The 19,041-nt window shown below is 45.8% G+C and overlaps 1 protein-coding gene across 1 annotated transcript in view; it reads right to left on the reverse strand.

The window, feature by feature from the left end:
* LOC134585739 (NXPE family member 4-like) overlaps positions 1-13,942 on the reverse strand; it is a 140,805-nt gene extending 126,863 nt beyond the window's left edge. The window contains exon 1 of the mRNA XM_063441200.1: positions 13,858-13,942. The gene's annotated coding sequence lies outside the window, so the exon portion shown is untranslated. The remainder of the gene's footprint in view (positions 1-13,857) is intronic.
* Between the last annotated feature and the right edge of the window lie 5,099 nt (positions 13,943-19,041).

A 19,041-nucleotide genomic window follows, 5' to 3' on the forward strand; every position in this document is an offset into this window, starting at 1 on the left:
TTACACACATATCAGGACATCCCCTACACACTCCACCCCCTGTGAACAAACTCATTGGTGGAACATGAAGGTGGACCCTGAGCTGTGTAAAGGGCCCCCAAAAAAGGGAGCTGCTTCCCGTTCTCCCAGAACATTGATTTTTGTGACCACAGTTACAAACAGCCTCCAGAGATCCTGTTCTACACCAGACCAGTGGTGCCAGACTGCAGCTAGAGCCCATCATCATCCTCATCTGGTTGTAAGTAGGCAATCTAGTATATTATTCGTGGCACTAATCTCTAATTTACCTCACATTAAACAAACACTATAGTCCCCAGAACCACTGCAGCTTAATGTAGTGGTTCTGGTGTCTATAGCCTGTCCCTGCAGGCCTTTTAATGTAAACACGGCGGCACTGCAGCACTGGCGTTAGTTAACATGGCAGATCATATGGGTGGGGCATTGTGATGTCACATGGGGGCAGTGGCGTACTAAGGGGGGGGCGGGGGGGCGGTCCGCCCCGGGTGCCATCCAGTAGGGGGGTGCCACACTCTGTCCCTCCTGCTGGTCGTCCTCTCCCTCGCGGCTCAGGCGCTCAGTGAGTGAGTCAGAGTACAGGGAGGGGATTCCCAGCCTGTGTTCTGAGTCATCACTGAGCACCAGGGATGCTGTTATGGAGTGTGCCAGCAGGGGGCGCAGAGCGTGTATTCTGCCAGGTTTCTCCACTGCGGCCACTCTGCCTGCACATCCTGCACTGCCTTAGCTGGGATGGAGAGAGACAGCCCCTGAATCATGGTAAGTTAATATTTGTAAATTCACCCTCTCACCCCTCCCTCAGTCACCCTGTCACCCCCCCATCAGTCACCCTGTCACCCCCCCTCACCCTCTCACCCTGTCACCCCCTCCCTCAGTCACCCTGTCACCCCCCTCAATCACCCTGTCACCCCCTCCCTCAGTCACCCTCTCACCCCCTCCCTCAGTCACCCTGTCACCCCCTCCCTCAGTCACCCTGTCACCCCCCCACTCAGTCACCCTGTCACCCCCCCTCAGTCACCCTGTCACCCCCCTCACCCTGTCACCCCCTTCCTCAGTCACCCTGTCACCCCCCTCAATCACCCTGTCACCCCCTCCCTCAGTCACCCTCTCACCCCCTCCCTCAGTCACCCTCTCACCCCCTCCCTCAGTCACCCTCTCACCCCCTCCCTCAGTCACCCTCTCACCCCCTCCCTCAGTCACCCTGTCACCCCCCCTCAGTCACCCTCTCACCCCCTCCCTCAGTCACCCTCTCACCCCCTCCCTCAGTCACCCTCTCACCCCCTCCCTCAGTCACCCTGTCACCTCCCCTCAGTCACCCTCTCACCCCCTCCCTCAGTCACCCTGTCACCACCCTCAGTCACCAGTCACCCCCCCTCAGTCACCCTGTCACCCCCCTCAGTCCCCCTGTCACCCCCCCTCAGTCCCCCTGTCACCCCCCCTCAGTCACCCTGTCACCCCCCCTCAGTCACCCTGTCATCCCCCCTCAGCACTCAGTCACCCTGTCACCCCCTCAGTCACCCTGTCACCCCCCTCAGTCACTCTGACACCAGTCACCCCCTCCCCAGTCACCCTGTCACCAGTCACCCCCTCCCTCAGTCACCCTGTCACCCCGTCACTCTGTCACCAGTCACCCCCCCAGTCACCCCCCCCTGTCACCAGTCACCCCCTCCCTCAGTCACCCCCCCTCAGTCACTCTGTCACCAGTCACCCCCTCCCTCAGTCACCCTGTCACCCCCTCCCTCAGTCACCAGTCAACCCCTCTTTCCCTCACTCTGCTACCTGTCACTCCCTCCCACGCTCTGTCAGCCCCTCCCTCCTACGCTCTGCCACCTGTCCCCTCCTCACTCTGCCAACCCTATCCCACAGCACACTATGTGCCTTACATTGCCCTACACACACTACATCCCACCCCCACACTATGTGTCTTACCCATACTACATCCCTATCACCCCTACACCAGGTCTGTCTCCTAAATTACTATCAATACAGATTTGTATCAGGACAAGTAGATTGTCACGGCAGACAAGTAGATTGGGCAAACACTTTAGTCCCTGGACAAGTAGTTTTTTTTTTATTATTATTTCAACACCCCTGCCCTCTCTGCCATATACACCCCCGCCATATACACCCCTGCCTTGTCATAATATCCTCCCTGCTATAAACCCACTACCTGGTCATAATTCCCACCCTGGCATATACCCCTTTAACATGTCATATAATACCCACACTGCCATAATCCCCTCCCTGCTATATACCTCCACTGTATCATAATACACACCCTGCCATACACCCTGGCCCTGCCTTGACATAATATCCTCTCTTCCATATAACACCCAATCCCATTGTTCCCACCCGTGACATAAAACACCATATACTCACCACCTCACCTGCAGTCACCTTCAATCCACTGTGTGCAATGGCACACACTGTCATAGTATCCACCACACTGTCCCACCCTGCCATATACCTTTCTCCTGATAGTAATACTCACCCACTTACATATACATCCACGTTGTCACATTCCCCCAGACAGATATATACTGGAAGGCAGTGAGATTAAACATGTTTACGGACCTTTTAGGAGTTTGTGTACGCCCTGCAGTAAGCCGGCAGCCGGGGTATGACGTCATTCTGGCATCGGCATCACTACTGGTCGTGCAAGTGAGCTGTGAAGGAAGAGAACAGAGATCCCAGCCCAGCAGCAACCGCTTGTCACTCCCAGAGTAAGGTAGGGAGGTTGGTTGGACCTCTTAATAACTAAATGCGTTTGTATATCTGTGGTTGTGTATATGTTTAGTAGATAGCTCCCTAATTTGGTGTCCTTAAATATGTCAATCCCACATAAGGATAACAAATAAGTGAGTTATCTACTAAACAACCTAAAGATTAAAATTAAGAAAAAGGCTTTTTAAATTTTGATCTTTTAGCTATTTAGTAGAGAATTCCCTAAATTGGTGCCCTTATGTGAGATTCCATATGTAAAGATACCAAATTAGGGTGCTGTTTAGCAGATAGCTCCCTTATTTGGTGTCCTTAAATATGGCAATCCCACATCTCAGCATCTTGCCAACACTACACACAACGCATTCCAGTGCAAACACTACATACAAACACACCTCTGTATTAAAACATCACCATTATATATAACCACACCACTGCATCTCGCCAACACTACACACAAAAGCATGCCTGCATTAAAATGCCAACACTACATACAAACACACCCATTCATTCACTCACACTTACTCCATACAAAAATCTCTAATTTACCTCACATTAAACAAACACTATAGTCCCCAGAACCACTGCAGCTTAATGTAGTGGTTCTGGTGTCTATAGCCTGTCCCTGCAGGCCTTTTAATGTAAACACGGCGGCACTGCAGCACTGGCGTTAGTTAACATGGCAGATCATATGGGTGGGGCATTGTGATGTCACATGGGGGGGCGGCAAAAATCCTTGCACAGATACATGGATGCCTATTGTGGCCATATGACCACTCTTTCAGAGCGATTATATTGCCCGCAGGGACCTAAGTTGCCAAGGGGACTGTCAGGGCTGTCAGGCAGTCCCCCCAGACTGGGAGCATCGCCGATCGCCGGCGGGGGAACATCAGCGATCGGGTAAGTAATAAGGATGGTGTGGACATTCTATGACATCCGCCAGCGTTTAGAGCCACCCTAAAAAGGATGGCAGAGAGTGCCTGCCATCCTTAAGGGGTTAATAAGTGGTTAATAAAGATTAGCACAGAACAGACCGAGGTCAGGCAAACATAAACGATCGGAAAGTCAAGGGATACAGAAGTCATAAAAGTCAAATAACAAGACGAAGTCAAAATACACACAAAAAAAAATAACACGCTCTTGATTAACCGAACTGGAAACCTTGACAGGGCAATGAAAACTAGCTAAATTGAGTTTATATAAATATAAGCTCTGATCTGCCCATAGAGGTCTTGTGGCGCTGGAACATGCGTGACATCGGCATGACGATGCACACACATTCTCGATCGTCAATGATCAATTGACGAAAGAATTCGAAAGCCTATAAAAGGCATTGGTGCACAGCAGCTGGCATCTGTAATTCTGCAGACCCAGCTGCTGCTTGTGTGAGTATACCTTGGTGGCGTTCCCATAGCCTTGTGGCCAGGGCCGGCCTTAGGCATTTAGACGCCCTGTGCGAAAAATCTTCACAGCCCCCCCCCCCCCCCCCCGTCATCCATGTATGCCGTTATGTTTGTGTTGTCTGTGTATGTAATAGTACGTGTGATGACTGTGTGTGACATGTATGCTATGTGTGATATTTGTAATGGGTATATTAACAGTGTGTGATATGCGTGTATTGGTTGTATGTGACACACACACAGTCAGACGGCCATACACACACAGGAAGACATCCACACACGCACAAGCAGACAGTCATACACACACGCACAGGCAGACAGTCAAACACACACACACACACACACGCAGACAGTCATACACACAGACACACACAGACACACAGGCAGACAGTCATACACACAGAGGCAGACAGTCATACACACAGAGGCAGACAGTCATACACACAGAGGCAGACAGTCATACACACAGAGGCAGTCATACACACAGAGGCAGTCATACACAGTCACAGACACAGAGGCAGACAGTAATACACACAGACAAACACACAGAGGCATACAGTAATACACACAGACACACAGTGGCAGACAGTAATACACACAGACACACAGTGGCAGACAGTCATATACACACACACGCAGACAGTCATACACACACACACACGCAGACAGTCATATACACACACACACAGACAAACACACAGGCAGATAGTCACACACACAGAGGCAGACAGTAATACACACAGACAAACACACAGAGGCAGACAGTAATACACACAGAGGCAGACAGTTATACACACACACACACACGCAGACAGTCATACACACACACACACACACACACACAGACACACACAGGCAGATAGTCATACACACAGACACACACACAGAGGCAGACAGTCATACACACAGACACACAGAGGCAGACAGTCATACACACACACACACACACAGACAGTAACACACACACACACACACACACACACAGAGGCAGACAGTCATACACATAGGCAGAGAGTCACACTCACATGACAATCACACAGTTACCTGTGGAGTTAATTGTGGAGGCAGTGCAGCTCCTGGTGACTGGTGGGGAAGCAGGGACTCCTTCCTGCTTCCCCTGCAGCAGTTTTCCGGCGCTTTTAGCTCCGCCCCCGCCGCACGGTAAGCTCCGCCCCCGCTGCAAATGTAAAAAAAAAAAAATAATTTTTTTTTTTTTTTTAAATCGGCTGTGCGGCCGCACGGCGCCCCCTGCTACATGGCGCCCTGTGCGGCCGCACAGCTCGCACACCCCTAAGGCCGGCCCTGCTTGTGGCAATGCACCCTCTTGGTCTGACACCACCCAATGACACAAACTCTCTTTAAAATACTTTTTTCAGGAGTTGTACGAGAGGATTGGAGAAAAGCAGATGTAGTGTCTATATCTAAACATCGTTAAAAAACGACAGAAACCAGTGATTGACCTACCGCGGTTGCAAGGGTCGCAGCTGCAACTGGGCCTGTCACTCCAGGGGGTCTGGCCTCTCCCTGCGACCAGGGTGCCCGCTGGCCATGTGTTGCAATCCCAGCCCATGTGGAACAACCGCCGGGGCCGCTTGTTCAGGGGTCCAACGGGTGGTCCATGCTGTTAGGGCCACCCGATGAAATGTATTTCCAGAGGGCCCGGTCAGCGCTGCAGAGCTTTAATAGTGCGACCGGGCCCCCTGTGATGATGTCAGAGCTGAGAGGAAGGTCAGGACGAGGAGGAGAGTGCTGCATGGGAGGAGGAGGGGTGGGGAGGGGAGGGGAAGGAGTTAGAGTAGAAACTCTATATAAACCCTCTCTAGCCAGGTGTATGTTTTTCCTCCATTTGAAAAAGCCATACTGGTGAAAATGCGTTAATGGATGTTACTACTTTGTATTTTAATTATTAAAGGATTTTGGTCACTACACTTGTTTTTCGTTTGCCAATTGTCTTTTTTAGTTTTAATACTGTTTTAATACTTCCTGGCATATTTTATCTCTACTCCAAAGCAATCCTAGGTGGGGATCAAACCACCTACACTGTCATTATAGAGCAGTTAGTCTGCTCTATATTTGTGAGTATATTTTAACAATTTTTACAATATACACTTGTTTTATTGAGAGCACTATCTGTCGCCTTATCTATTTCTCCCTGAGTTCCTGTCATCGTGAAGCAAATGGACACCTCCAATATATCTTATGAGTGGGGATTATACCACCGCTTGCTATACACATTAGAGCCAGCTCTAGAGCACGCTAGAGCTGGCTCTATAAAATGTGAGTTTGATACTGTAATTTTTTTTATCACAAAACTAGATTTGACGTATAACACTATTTCTGCTCTTTTTGCTTTTGTCTTTCTATATACATCAACAAGAAAATAAAGACAGCTGCCCTACCCAAAGAAAAGTCCTTTCTGTACTTAAGACTAAAATATCTATTATCAAGAGACTTTTATTTGTAAAGACTATTACATTGACTTATTTGTTGTTTGTTCCAAAAATATATTTATTTTTTTATATTGTTTATTGGCATAGCACTTTTTAAAAATAGTTTTATCCCATCAGCCTAAGCCAGCCACTGGACTATGGGGAAGTCACCCTCCTGCATCCAAAAGGTAGGAAACCAGAGGGTGATGGGATAAAACTATTTTTTACATTTTGCATGTATGTGTATTTGTGTATGTATGTGTGTCTTTTTCTGTGTGTGTATATATATATGTGTCTGTACGTGAATCTGTGTCTGTATGTGTATCTGTATGTTTGTCTGCATGTGTGTCTGTTTGTCTGCATGTGTGTCTGTATAGATGTGTGTCTGTGTGTGCCCCTATGTATCTGTATGTGTGTCTGTCTGCATGTGTGCCTGTTTGTCTGCATGTGTGTCTGTACAGATGTGTGTCAGTGTGTGCCCCTATGTACCTTTATGTGTGTCACTGTTTGTATCTGTACAAGTGTCATTCTGTGTATCTGAATTTTTGACATTAAGTATGTCTATGTATCTGCATGTGTGTCTGTGTATCTGTATGTGTGTTTGTGTGTCTGTGTATTTGAATGTGTGTCAGTGTGTGTATCTGTGCGTCTTTATCTGTATGTGTGTCTGTGTATCAGCAAGTGTGTCCGTATATGTATCTGTATGTGTTATATTGTGTGTACCTGCATGTATGTCAGTGTGTTTGTCTGTTTATCTGCATGAGGGTCAGTGTATGCACAAGGGTCAGTGTATGCACCTGTGTGTCTGTCACTCCCAGACACACACTGTCACCCCCTTCACTCTGCCACACTTACAATAACTCCCCCAATTCTGTCACTGCCATACTCACCTCCCATTGCTCTACCCAGGGCCGGTGCATCCTATAGGCGACTAAGGCAGTCACCTAGGGCGCACTGACCTGGGTGGGTGACAGATTTCAGTGACCGGCAGGAGGGAAGCCCACAGCGCTCCTTCCTGCCGGTCACTCAATGTAGCGTGGCCTGGCGGCACGGACCGCGGTACAGGAACTTCTTTTTCACAAAATATGGATCATGGTGTCTCAGTGGATTTTGCTAAGGCATTTGAACCATTCCACACAAAAGATTATTTTTAAAACTGAAATTAGTCTGTTTAGATGAAAAATCATGTTCCTGGGGGGCGGGGCCTGACCGCCAAGCTGGACGGACGTGGAGCACCTCGGCTCCCTGACGAATCCTGCATAAGCAGCATTAAAATCAAATTTTCTTACCTGACAAACATCCAGCTAAGGCAGGACAGTAGAGGAGATCCGAACGACTACCTTAGTGAAACAGCCAGCTCCCGTCCTGCTGGCGATGCCAACCGATCGGCGAGTGGGATTGCGGCCTGCTGTGAGGCTCTGGCGGGGGAAACGGCCGATCCCCTGGGCTTAGTCCGGCGGGACCCCCCACGCGCCTAACGAGGGCCCTGTACTCCCCCCCTGTGGGCCGGGGGGGTTATCCCGGACCCCACCGGAGACGCAGCGAGCATTTAAGGCATATGTGCGGTGGAAAGATAATCCTGAGACCGCATGGCAAAACACAAGACGGCCGCCGCGCCTACTATAAGCTGAAGAACAGAGGCGGTAAAAGCGGAGCATCGGCTGGGCAGTCTAGCCTGGAGGTAGCAACTTGAAGCGAAGTCATGAGTGCACTTTTCACAACCCTGCTAAGCCAACGGACCCACTACAGCTCTAAACCGTAGCAGACCATCAACCTCTGTTGGGGGCTGAAGCCTGACAGGCACTCACATCTCTTGCCCACTAACGATCACACCAGCGAACCCAGCTCCTCACTTGATTTCTGAGCTGAGGGCCCGCAAGGAGGGACATTCAGGCAGCCAACCATATACCCCTGGGAGAAACCGAGCCACAGAGATCCAGTGGGCTCAAGATTTAGCCTCTTGGAAAAGGCAGGTCAATGGACACAAAGCACAAGCCCTCATTAAGGCCCGGAGCTGGAGTTGCGAAGTAACTCAGAAAGAAGACATACCCCACCTAATGCAGTATGTTGGTAAACAGATTCGGTACAGCAGTCTGGTGGAGGGGTCATATGGCAGTCCTGACGAGACTCTGACAAAATTTGCTCTACCACAGGGACACCTCACGCATGTTCTGTGTTAACTTCTATTGATTAAGAGCTCTTTCTAAAATGTGTGCCTTATGCTTTAATGTTATTTGCCTCACGATCTCTCTCACACTGTTATCTACCCGGTGGTGTTAACATACTCATATTGTCAGCTAGAGCAGCCTGCTGATTGATTTATGTTACTCTCTCTTCCATGACAAATCTACACTTTATCTTATCCTATCATTTCATTTTTTGTTATTATAAACAGTGCAGTATTTCTCAACCTTATTATGCCTACTCTTGTATACTCCCATGTGTAAAGTCACTGTAAGCTTGTCTGTTAAACTCTGCACTCACAAAATCTTGTGACTAAACTAGTATAAATGCGGACTAACCATAAAAACCATAAAAATGTGCAAGTACTAACATACTCCTGAATGCTGAAAAATGTTACGTAAAAGCATGTGGATTGCCTTTGGGGTACCCTATGCGTGTTATCTCTTTTGCACTCAAAAATAAAGAATATAAAAAAAAAATCATGTTCCTATTACTTGTTGTTTATTTCTGTATAGTTTAATGCTTTAAGATTTCTGAATACACTTAGTGGGTACTATCTTAATGTTTTTGTTATAGGCAACTGATGATTTTTAAATGAGTCTAAATAAAGATGTTTGAATTTCACTATTGTGTATACCCTGCACATTATTTTTCAAATGCAATGACTTTAAATCCCTTGGTTGTATGGACAACCTGAATATACTCTTATGGATAAAACACAAGCTTAAACGATAGAGTGCAGAGAGTAGTTGTAAACCTATTTTTTTCCAAGATTGGGCAAAAATGGTAAGTGGAGTGCCCCAGGGTTCTGTCCAATGGCCCACTCATAAATCATCTTGAAGTGAACGTATAAAGCCATTTGTCAATGTTTGCAGATGACACATAACTAGGTCAGATAATACCATCTGAACATGATATAACTTCATTACAGATGAATTTGGGTAAATTGGGGGACTAGACAGGCAAGTAGCAGATTAGATTCAGTACAGATAAATGTAAAGTAATGCATTTCGGAATAGGGAAACCACAAACCCCTTATACATTAAATTGTGTTGAGTTAGGGATAACATTAAAGGGACACTCAAGGCACCCAGATCACTTCTGCCCATTGGTGCCAACTCCCACTTCCAGTTAACCCTGCAAATGTAATTGTTGCAGTTTTCATAAACTACAATAATTACCTTGCTGGGTTAAGTCCTCCTCTAGTGGCTGCCTACCATACAGCCACTAGAGGGACTTCCGTGTTCTTAGAACACGAAAAGTGTGTTATATGATGCTGGACATCCTCACGCTATGTGAGGACCTCCAGCGTCGCCGAAATCCTCATAGGAAAGCATTGAATATGCGATAATCTGTTCATTAACAGGAATATACAACAAACAAGCGGTCACTCATTGAGACTACAAGAAAGGCATTTTCGCATACACCAGAGGAAAGAGATCATTACAATAAGAACATACAAGATGTGTAATTCACTATCTAAATAGGGTGTCAACATTTCCTATAGATATTTTAAAAAGGCTTGGATAATTTTTGCAAAGACAGAATATTCAAGCATATAATTAATGTTTGTGAACAGGCTGCTGATCCAAGTAGAAATCCAATTGCCATTATGGAGTTTGGAGGATGTTTTCCTTTTTTGTGGCATAATTGAAAATTGCTGCAATTTGGGGGTGGGGAGATTGCCTTCTTTTCGATTAACAGCATAAAGGAATTGATTTTAAAGACTTAGCTTGATGGACTTAAGTCTTTCTTTAACCTAGATTACTATGTAACTACGTAACTCATTTCATAATGTTATATTTTTGTATAACACGCAACACATATTTTAAACATCAGACATGTCTTCATTTGTTGGTCCAGTACCAACAAATAAAATATTACCTGTTCTTCTATTCTATTTCTAGCATAAAATAAGTATTTGGATATTGAAGTGATCACGTTGCTTGGAGTATTCCTTTCTTAGTACAATGCATGTGTAAAATAGGCTTCTGCACAAATCCTTTTCATTCGTTGAATGAATAAAATATCTGTCAATATGTGGAGGAACAAATCAATTTGTTTGGTGATTCATGAACAAATTGATTCATCTATCCATAAATTGACAGGTATTTGATTCGTTCAACGCAGATGAAAGCATTTGTGCACAGGTCTAATGTAAATTGGTAATTTACCCAATGCAGCCAACTCACGCAGAGTATTGACCAACATAGCACTGAGCAAATTCCTTGACAGGGTCTTCTATTGATAGTAGCTGCCATAATAATGTAGGTCACCATCACAAACACTAGCATGCTTCTCTGCTCCTCTGACATGTTTCACTGCACTTGTCATTTCATTGCTTGAGATTTAGTAGATACCATAGACGTAGTTCAAATAAATTTACATTTGAATATTCATGTTAAAACAAATCAAAGTGGATTTAGCTACTTCTTTGCATAATATGTAAAGTGTATGACTATAGCATTGTTGTACAGTTGTTCTCATACACCCATACTGTCCACCCACACTGGATTGACCCACTTTATTATTATTATTTTTAAGCTGCACACAAATTCATCAACACAATCGCTTAAAGAAAAATGAATGTGCATTCAGCAGGCTTTGAAAGTGAAGCATTTAAAAAAAAAGATACTTGAAAAATGTGGGGTGATGCATATATGTTATGTATAAAGGGAGGTTGCTGTGTGTGTCTTGTTACACTGTATCATATCCATTGATACCTAACTAATCCTACATTTATGTTTCTGATCCCAATGTTCAGGGCACTGCAGGACATAACTGACAGCTTAATAAACTAATCATCGCAAAGGACCAGCGCTAACTGACCAATTAGGATCAACAGCAAAAAACATATGTGAGGAAGGCTGAACTTGATGGACGCAAGTCTCTTTTCAGCTATGTAACTATGTAATTACAGGCCTGCATTTAGTCAAGCACTCAATCTCAGCAACCCTGCCAGGATCCAGCTAGGGGACTTTAGTGTCACAACACTCAGTAGATTATTGAATTTCAAGATCTGAAACCCCTGGGTCCTAGACTTACACTCAAAAATAAAACTGTAACTGTTGCCCAATCAAAATAAGTGCACCTGCAAAATCACTATTAAAAATACCACTACAAAGCATATGGTATGCACCTCTGGTGGGTCATGACCACTATAAATGCTCCACTGTGTTTCGGGTGCTCAGTAAATGAGACAATTAATGCTAATGGGTTACCTTGGCAACACACTAAATAACTTCGATGAACGCCACACAGAATATGGTTTGCTGTGGTCTGCACCTGCAGGAGGTGAAGGCCACATGCTCTCTTACTGGACTTGCAGTAATTCTATAAGAGCATACGCTGGACCACCATAGATCACAGCCCTGTGAGACCATCAGGTAATAGTCCCCCTCTCTTAGAAAGGTAAGTAGGAGGGGTTAAATATTTATTATTATTATTATTATTATTATTATTATATTAAATAACTAACAAAAAGTGTACATTCTCCCACAGCATCCCCACATCCATGTCATCACACACATATTACATTCAAGAAACTCCCACACACTCTGATCACACTGAGCCAACCGCATACACAGTCAATCCCACGCACATCTTTCCACAGTATCTCAACACAATTCAGACTACAACCAAACTCATGCCACATACAAAACTACATTCAGTCAAAAACACACACGTCACACTTGGTACTTGTGGCAATAAGTAGCCCCGTTTCCAAATAAACTTTGTGTGTAAGAGCCAGTGTGTGAGTGTGTGTGTAAGCGCCAATGTGTGTGTGTGAGTTTGATGGTGTATGTGAGTCAGTCTGTTTGTGTGTGTTCTTTGTGTGTCTGCAAATATGTGTGAGCCAATATGTGTGTGTCTATGACCCAGTCTGTTTGTTTATGCCTATATATAGATATAGTAAAACGTTGTCAATGGGAGTGAGTGTTGGTAAGTGAGTGATAGTGTGTGTCAAAGAGTGTTTCCATTCCTGTATATTGATTTTTTTCCATTTAAAAAAAGATTACATATATATATATATATATATATATATATATATATATATATGACATGCTACAGAAAGGAGTAGGAAAATCAAAGGGGGGGGGAGGTTCACAAAGGTAGGTAAGAGACAAAAGGAGCAAAATAGATAAGATACATTAAAGGGGGAAAGACATTAAGTACAGGGATAAAAGACACAAGGGAATTAAGAGGCCACAAAATAATAAATAACAAACAGGGATACAATATGCAAAAAAGGAAAAGAGACACAGAAAGGTGGCAAGATGAACAAAATGGGCAACAAGATGGGTAAGATGGAAAAAAAGGGGAGCTAGTAGATACACAGCTGTATGTGTCTTCGTCTGTGTGGACAAAAATACTTGCACTGGCCCTTGTGAGACTTCATGATCTATACACCCAAAATGCTTCATTAAGCTAAAGTTGTTTTGGTGACTACAGTGTCCCTTTAACCCCAGTTATCTTTCCCGGGGCAGGCTTTTACTTGTGTCCACATGCAGCCATTTTTTATAGTGTGAAATAATTTGTAGGAAGCAACATTTGTACCACGTCATCAGGTGCCACATTTGATTAGTTTCATTCATCTATTAGTGTTATAAATATTGCTTAATTTCTATAGTAATGGTCATGTCTGACTTATAGCAAGATAACAGATACTATTCAATCTCTTTAAATGTCACAAAAATGCAAAGCATATAAATAAATGTAAAATGTGATAAATGTATATCATGAGATTTTTTTTTTAGGTATTCATGAACAACTTTCTATAGAGGAATTGCTGTTTTACCCCTAGTTTTCTTCAAAAGCTATTGATTTTCTGCATCAAACAATTCTGCTATGCAAAAGCCATTTGTAGTAGAGACTGATATAATCAATTTAGAGAAAAAAAAGACAGGCACTTGCATGCCATCTATATCAGGGGTGTTCAAAAGGTAGATCCAAAAAGATGCAATGTATCTGGTGTCACAAATGCTAAATTACAAACATTGAATTAAACAAATAAAAACAATGAACATTTACTTAACTGATATTATCTCTCCATTGTCCAGACAGCTAACCTGATATCTGGTATTAAACAAACTGCTAACATATCTAACCTTTTTGAGATGCAAATTCAATGCAGTGCAGCAGTCAGATTCTGTTCCAGAAACAATTTACGGCTTCAGAGCTCATACAATCTAGAATTAGGAAGACACACCTACATACATGGGTAGACGTTATAAGGAAATGCAAATGTTTCTCATAAAACTATACAAACCAACAGGATTGTCTTCATGTTCTCTCACATTTAAGAGGTGCTTCTCCATGCATATAATTACTATTAAAATTTTACACAACCTTATAAAATTGGAGGTTCTTGAAATGTACAGATTTAAATAACAACAATGTAAATGTCAGACTTTTTCCAAACAAAACAAAAAACAAAAAAACAGAGAAAAAACAATAGGAACATGTTAAGTACAAAGCAGACAGCGTCCTGCACACCCAAACAAATGCTTTGCAACTTTTGCACTTATTACAGCAGCAAATCTATGTGAATAAGTCTCTATTACTTTTATATCTATATACTTTAGAATATTTTCCACTCTTCTCTGACTCCCTGAATGAGCATTTGTCGGGAATACAGGGGTTTGAAGAATACTTTTTATCAATGGTATTGATGTGCAGAGATTTAATATCAGTGAAGTAAAAAGGAAACAAGAAGAGATGTAAAGACAGAATGAATAATAGAGTTAGAGAGAAAAATGCATAAAAAGAGTGTAGAGTGAAGCAGGGAACTAAAACCTCACACCTCTTTAACCTTTCCGCTCAAATAATACCTCATGTGGCTGCCTTTCTACATCTAGCAATCTTGTACTCCTTTTTTTCTGATCTTCTCTGAGACATTTACACACTCTGCTCTCCCCCAGCATGCATCCGCAGGGGAAGCAGCGAAGGTCGGAAGGCATATTTATATTAACTTCCTAAACCACATTCACGTATCCTTATTTACACACTTTGCCCATTCAATCTTTATTAGTGTAAGCCATAAAACTGTCACAGCTAACATGTACTGCAATTGCTGCCGAGGAATTGCATGTCTGCTTTATGCACAGACAGCCAGTACACACTGGCTGTGATTAATGGGAAATGTAGTCCATCCAGTGGTGTATCCTGGTTTTGTGCTGCCCTAGGCATGACAAAACTCAGGCACCCCCCCTGCCTTCTAAATACACATACACACTCGCTGATAGACACATATACACTCAGTGTCAATCACACACATTCACTGACAGACACACATACCCTAGCTAACAGACATACACAGTCACTGACAGACACACATACACACTCACTAGCAGACAACATACACACTCACTAACAGACACACACACTCTCATTAGCAGGCACACACACAATCACTAACAGACACATACAGTCACTAACAGACACACACTCAATAACAGACACACATACACTCTCTCTAACAGACATGCATACACACTCATTAACAGACACACATACTAACACACTCACTAACAGACACATGCACACTAACAAACACACTCACTAACAGACACACACAGTTACTAACAGACATGCATACACACTCACTAACAGACATGCATACACACTAACAGACACACACACTAACACACTCTCTAACAGACACACACACACACACTAACAGGCACACACACACACACACACTAACAGACACACACTAACAGACACACACATAGTAACACACCCACTAACAGACACACACACTAATAGACACACACAAAGTAACACACTTTAACAGACACAAACACTAACAGACACACACTAACAGACACATACACACTCACTAACAGACAGACACACTCACATTTATTTTTAAATTCAACCCCCCAGCCTCCCTACCTTTGGGGGTGCTGGAGTGGATTCTCGCTTTCCCCGAGGGTCAATGGGGCTGCTGGGCGGCCGGCCATGTCTTTCTCAACTTCATGTGAACCTTGGCTCTCTGTCAGTTGGATGCAACTTGAAATGGTCAAGCAAATCCTATTGTAACAGTTGGCTTTGATCTGAGTTTACTCAGAATTAGGCATGTGCATGGGGAAAATTTTCGATTCGGTTCGGCATTCCGAAATTCAGGATTTTCGCTATGCGGGACTTCGGCAATTCGGCACTTCGGAACTTCGGCAACTTCGGAACTTTGGCACTTCAGCACTTCGGAACTTTGGCACTTCAGCACTTCGGAACTTCGGCACTTCGACACTTTGAAAATTCGGCAAGTTCGGCACTTCAGCACTTCAGAACTTCAGCTCTTCGACACTTCGGAATTTCAGAACTTCGGCATTTCGGGACTTCGGCACCTCGGGACTTCTCTTGCAGCCGCTTGGTAGATAACTCCCTAATTCCCACGGTATTAGGGAGTTATCTACCAAAAGACTGAAAGACCTAAATTGGCCTTTCATCCAAATTTACTAATACTAAGTAAAAATTGGTAAATTTTGCCCCTACTCGCTATACCGCGAAATAGGGGCATGCGTAGTAAACAGTGAGCAGCATGTGAGCGGCGGGTAGGGGCCCTAATGTAAAATGATTGGGGGGGGACCTATTGTCCTCCCCCTGGCCCCCACCCCTGAGTGGCGGGTGGGGGCCCTAAATCAGAATAAGGGGGGGGGAACCTAATGTCCTCCCCCCTTGCCCCCACCCCTGAGCGGTGGGTGGGGGCCCTAAATTATAATAAGGGGGACCTAATGTCCTCCCCCTGGCCCCTGAGCGGTGGGAGGGGGCCCTACAGTAAAATAAGGGGGGGAACCTAATGTCCCCCCATGGCCCCCACCCCTGAGCAGTGGGTGGGGGCCCTACAGTAAAATAAGGGGGGGACCTAAGGTACACTGCGCGGCGCGTGGGGGCCCTAAATTGTAATAAGGGTGGGGACCCGGGGGGAGGACAATAGGTCCCCCCATTATTTTACATTAGTTCCCCCACCCACCACATTAGGGCCCCCACCCACCGCGGTATAGCGAGTAGGGGCATAATTTACTAATACTAAGTAATCTTTACTTAGTATTAGTAAATTTGGCTGAAAGACTGTAATGGAACTGCTGGCACCCCGACCGGGTACCTTCCGCTGACGGATGCTCCTAGCGCTTCCTGAGGTCTTCAATCACTGCAGCAGACACCACAACCACCGAATCTGAGAAGCATGTGGGGACTTGGGGGGCAGAGGTCAACTGCGCTCTGCCCCGACGCCAGCGCTTCTGCTGGGTAGCCTGGACGCAACTTGGTTGGGGAGGAGAGACATCGCTTACCTCTTCCGCCCGGTGTTCTTGTGAGGGTAGTTGGGGATCTGGATAGACCGTCCAGCATCCCTGTATGTCGGGTGCATAGACTACGGTCTCATCTGCACCTTCTGGGGGATTAGGGTCTCCCCTTTGTGGGGTAAGTTGCCACTAGGAAGGAAGACCGGTTGCCTCCTCCCCCTGGAACTCACTCTGCCGCTGGGGAGTAAGGACAATACTTTCGGCTCCCTGGAACTTACACTGCTGCTGGGGAGGATGGACGGCACCTTCGGCTCTCTGGAACTCACAACTCACACGGGCGCTGGAGAGGAAGGACGACACCCTCTGCTCTCTGGGACACACACTGCCGTTGGGGAGGAAGGACGGTACCTTCAGCTCCCTGGGATACACACTGCCGCTGGGGAGGAAGGACGGCACCTTCTGCTCCCTGGGATACACACTGCCGCTGGGGAGGAAGGACGGCACCTTTTGCTCCCTGGGTTACACACTGCCACTTGGGAGGAAGGACGGCACCTTCTGATCCCTGGGGTACACACTGCCGCTGGGGAGGAAGGAGGGCACCTTCAGCTCCCTGGGACACACACTGCCGCTGGGGAGGAAGGACGACACCTTCTGCTCCCTGGGATACACACTGCTGCTGGGGAGGAAGGACGGCACCTTCTGCTCCTTGGGTTACACACTGCCGCTGGGGAGGAAGGAGGGCACCTTCAGCTCCCTGGGACACACACTGCCGCTGGGGTGGAAGGACGACACCTTCTGCTCCCTGGGGTACACACTGCCGCTGGGGAGGAAGGATGGCACCTTCTGCTATCTGGGACTCACACTGCCGCTGGAGAGGAAGGACGACACCTTCTGCTCTCTGGGACTCACACTGCCGCTGTGGCTTGGGTGTCCCCCACCCAGCTCGTTCTGCTTGGTATTGCAGATCCTCGGCCACATGAGCCTCAAGTATCTGGGCAACTCTGTCCGGGACATCCGTGCTAAAACACGCCCGTCGCCATCGCATTTCCCGAATGAATGCCTCCTCGTAGGTGAGCGCTGCCCGGGTGCTAACTCTCTCCATTCTGTTGTGAACAGGGCCGCTGTATGAATACAAACGTTGCCCTCAATTATAACTCCAAACGAACTGTGTCTCTGAGCTGCTTTACCTCGCACGAGGACGCCATCCCACCGCTGCCACCACTGTAACGGAACCGCTTGCACCCCTACCAGGTACCTTCCGCTGACGGATGCTCCTAGTGCTTCCTGAGGTCTCCAAGCACTGCAGAAGACACCACAACCACCGAATCTGAGAAGCATAGGAATCCTCTCTAGCATATGAATGCTGTAAACAGCCGAATAGGAAAAACCATGCGAATAGGTTTACACTCCTAGCAGTCAAACTGGAACAGCATACAATAAATCCTCCCCCAATAATGAGACGACACTTCACTTTGATGGGTAAAACAGGAACTCAAGATTTATTCACACAACCTCCTTTTAAGACATTCTCCCATGCAAGGGAGGGATTTACAATAATTATTACAATAACCCATCCCATAGAGGTTACCTCCCACACATCTCCTCCCCTTAGATTAACACTTAACATAATTATACAGTACACACTTTTCCCCAATTCTTGGATGTACCCCAAATATATCTGATATACCCTGATCTGGGTGAGCAACATACTCAAAAATCACCCAGATCGGACCAGGGGTTCGGGAGTTATGGGCAGGCAAAGATTTGACCGACCGCATGGGTAAAGTATCCGAATATAGTTCCATGTATTTTGGCCCTGCAGTCGGTCACAGAAAAGGGAATGAAAACATACGAATTGCCTGGGTTATAGAGCCTGGGAGGGTTTGAATGAATTCCCTTGTTCGTGGGGTTCTTTCTACCGAATGACGGGTCATTCGGTAGTTTCTAAACGAATTCATGGAAGTCTGTAGGTCTCAGCAGTGTTTGCCTAGTCGAGTGTCCGATTTTAGTTCCAGACACTCATCGGCAAAACACCGCTGTTCGGGA

Source organism: Pelobates fuscus, chromosome 2 (assembly GCF_036172605.1).
Source record: "Pelobates fuscus isolate aPelFus1 chromosome 2, aPelFus1.pri, whole genome shotgun sequence".
Classification (NCBI taxonomy): domain Eukaryota; kingdom Metazoa; phylum Chordata; class Amphibia; order Anura; family Pelobatidae; genus Pelobates; species Pelobates fuscus.